Here is a 3963-nt window from a genome sequence, read left to right as displayed (position 1 = left end):
TCCCTACAATTTTTATAGCTAATTTTAACTCTGCGTAATTTTTTTTCTTATATTTACTGTTTCAAGTTTGCCCAACAAATAATTTGTCATACAGTCTTGCATAGAATTTTGTTTATCCTTCAGTCACTAGTAAATTTAAGCTATTCCGTCATTTCTTTTCCTTCAAAAGTTTTTATTTTCTTAGTTACAATATCTACCTTTTATGTGCTCAAAACTTTCTGGTTATGCCTATTTTTTCAACAACTTGATCTCTACGCGTAGTCAAAGATACGGATTACTTTAAAAAAAATTGTTCAATGTTAGTTATGATTGTGTTCGACGATAACTTTTACATGTAAAATCATTATACAATTGATCGGAGGCTTCAATAAGCAAATTGAACATGCAGAAGAATAAAAAGAAAAGAAACCTTTTATGGATTCTCTTTCATTAGGGTATCGTGAATTACTTTAAATGTTAGAAAAAACCCAAGATATTATGTGAAAAATTTTGTCATAGCACACGTACGTATGTGAAGGTTGTCAATTTGATGCTTATACAGTGCAAGTTCAGTGTTCAACGTTCATTATATCTTTGTCCTAAAAGGAATTATAGTTTTAGACCCTAATGTTTGACTCGTGTGTTAAATTAGTTCCTAATATTTTGTCTAAAACAAATTTAGTCTCCAATGTTTCTGATTTTAGGCACATTTAGGACCACTGACGAAAATTCTACAATGACTAACGGTCAATATCAAATTGTCAACGACCAACGGTAATTGGCAAATTGATGTTGGTCATTTTAGTGACACTAAGGGTTTTAAAATGAAATGAGATGAGAACTAGAATGAAATTGTATTGTATGGGTAATAACAATTCTAATTGAATCTATTTTCTCCTTTTTGTATTTTTTATTTTATTTATTCATACCACTAATATCTCATATACTTGTTCTCTTCTGCATGGTTAGCCTCAAACTGAAAGATAAATAAAATAAAGAATTACATGTTTGGGTTTAGTCACCCTAATATTCTTTTCAAGCTAAATTAATTTTATTGATTCTTCAATTTCGAGGGTCCAATCTCTCAAAACCACAAACCATAACCCCTCTCTTCGACGAGTTGGCAGCTACGCGTGTAGTTGCAGTACAACCACACATCATAGTCAAGGGCTCACATCTAGCCGAACTAAGTTGAATTGGATATGGATCACAAATTTGAAAAAGAAAAAAGATTTGAATTTGACGGCCTAGATCTTACTAAGCTGAGTTGGCTGAGATCTAGGCCATCAACTTTGCACTAGAATTGCCTGATGTCATGTGAAACATCCATTCAAGCATTTGGGTGCCTAACAAGGTCAGCTTAGAAAGGGGATTAGAGTCGCTATAAGGCTATGGTACGAATTTTGTTTTTTTTTTTTTTTGGGTAGTTATCATGTTTTTCTCATAATCTTGTCTCCTTTTTGGGTTTTGAAATTTGTAGAACTCAAAAAATTATTGGAGACAAATTTCATAAAACCATATATATGGAGAGACAATTTACATACGTACAAGTATGTGTGGGAAAAAAGAAATAATATCAACAATATATCAACAATCCAAAGCTAACGCTCTCAAAATTTCACTGTCCTCAATTGATTTAATAATAAGACTTCCTACTTATAAATTAGACAACCACAAGAAATTTGCAAAACTCAGTAGGAGTTTGCAGGTTCAAATGAGTAGCAATGAATTTACAGGGACTGAATAGGCAAAAGAATATAAATCATGTATGGATAGATGATGATTCAAGGTAATTAGCTCTGATACCATGTTAAAAATTTGAGCTAATTCAAGCAATCATCAAATGATGATGGCCATCTTTTTGCTACCATACAGTACATCGAGTCATCTAAGATTTTCTTTTTAAAATTAATTTAGGTGGATATTACAAATTGGTGTAGGATCACTTTGTTTAACAATATAAAGGGCAAAACAAGAATTAGAAGACTTTGAGGGCACCCCTCTAGCCCCCTGGTAACTTTTTTTGAGGGCACAAATTCTTTAAATTTTGCAGCTAGTAACTTTATTTTTTTATCAAATGGTAATATTTATAGCAGAGGCTATCCAGTAAAGAATTTTCCTCACAACATTAAATGGGTAAAAGCAGATGATTTGCGTCCAAATATCTGCAAAAATTAATTAATTAATGTGCTAAATGATTCCTAGCTACTCGAAGTATTCTTCCCGTTTGAGGATCATGGGCATAAAATGTATCTCGCTCAACGGTGTAAATTGCCACCTGCAACAAATTTTCTCTCACTCAATGAGTAATTTGCCAGAGTACTCATAAATATATTGACATATATTGAATTAATTTTACTATGCATCTTGACTTTGCAGTTCATAAACATCATCTTTATTTTTTTTTTTTAAACTGGCATTAAACCCCATTTTCATGAATTGGAAACAAAAAATGCATCTATGAGGATTTATTGGATTTACTTTTTTAACAGCAAATGACAAGTTAATAAGAACTACTAAACACATCTATGAGGATTTTCCAAGCTGTCATACGACTAATTCCTTCTGGCACAATTTCCTGCACCCCCGACTCGAATCCGCGATTTGTTGTTGATTACAGGTGAAGTGTCTTTACCAGCTAAACGGAGTTTCATTGTCTCTGTTAGTAAGACTTAGGGGTGGCAATTTTCGACACGACCTGAAAACACGACACGAATCTAACACGAAATTAATGGGTTTGGGTTGAGGTTTCGGGAATTCGGGTCAGAATCGGGTTGGACCCGATGAACCCGAAAAGAAAACAGGTCGATTTCGGGTCAACCCGTGGTGACCTGATATGACCCGTTTACGAATTAAAAATAATTTAATAAACATAAAAATAATTTTATCTAACTAAACTAAGTTATTCTTTTTTTCAAAGGCATTAATTACTTAATCCTAAATGAATTTATTTAATTTGTGTGAAGTTGAAATTATTATATTTGGATAAATAATATATTATATTATTTTTTACTTTTATATTGTTTTAATTTATTTTATATTTTGTTTGGGATAAAACACTTTTACGGTGTTTAATTTATTTTAGATTTGGTTTGGAATTATTTATTTAAATTTTTATTACTTGATTATGTAATTAGTTTTGTGAGAAATTGATTTTATTAGAAATTACAGTGATAAATTAATAAATTAAAATTAAGTTTCGGGTCATTTCGGGTCGACCCGTCAACCTGTCAATCTGAAATTTTCGGGTTCGGGTCATCATACCTGACCCGTCACGAGTTGGCGAGTCGGGTTCGGGTCAACAGATTTTCTGACGGTTGACCCGAACCCGACCCGCCAACCTGATTTGGACCCGAATTGCCACCCCTACTCAACACTTGTAACACAATAATTGAATGCTTATAATATGAGAAAAAGTAGAGTAAACTCAGAAAAATTAAATTCATTAGGGACAGAAAAATGCCTGAAAACAACTTATATAGCAGTGAATTTGTGGTTTCCAAATCAATATGGAATCTAACAAAAGCATATGATTAAAAAGCTAGACATTAGACAAAATGACATTATTAAAATGAAAGCTTATAACTTTCCTCAAGTCTTCTACATGGCAAAAAAGAATAGTTGTACCTCTACGTCTAACAAGAAGAATTGTTTACATAAAAATTGATAAAGATTTGAAATAGAATAGAAGAAATTGTAAAGAAAAAAAAAACTTAACAATGGAGTTTGGAGGATTGGAGAAGAATCGACACGGAAACAAATTACAAACACATAAAAGTTGGTCCACCAGCTTATATTTTACATAGCTTTTATAGTTTCATTGGCTAGTATTCTTAATTTTTCTAAGTTGATGTAGTACAAAGGGGATTATGATGGAGCTGTATTTCTTTTCATGGTTTACTTCCTTTTGACTTTATTTCCTTATATCTTTTTTTTTTCTTATATCTTTTCATGTTTAACCTATTCCTGCAGGTGGGGTTTGAA

This window comes from Coffea eugenioides, chromosome 5, assembly GCF_003713205.1.
Source record: "Coffea eugenioides isolate CCC68of chromosome 5, Ceug_1.0, whole genome shotgun sequence".
Classification (NCBI taxonomy): Eukaryota; Viridiplantae; Streptophyta; class Magnoliopsida; order Gentianales; family Rubiaceae; genus Coffea; species Coffea eugenioides.
The sequence above is the reverse complement of the archived record's forward strand: the minus strand, read 5'-3'. Positions refer to the sequence as shown.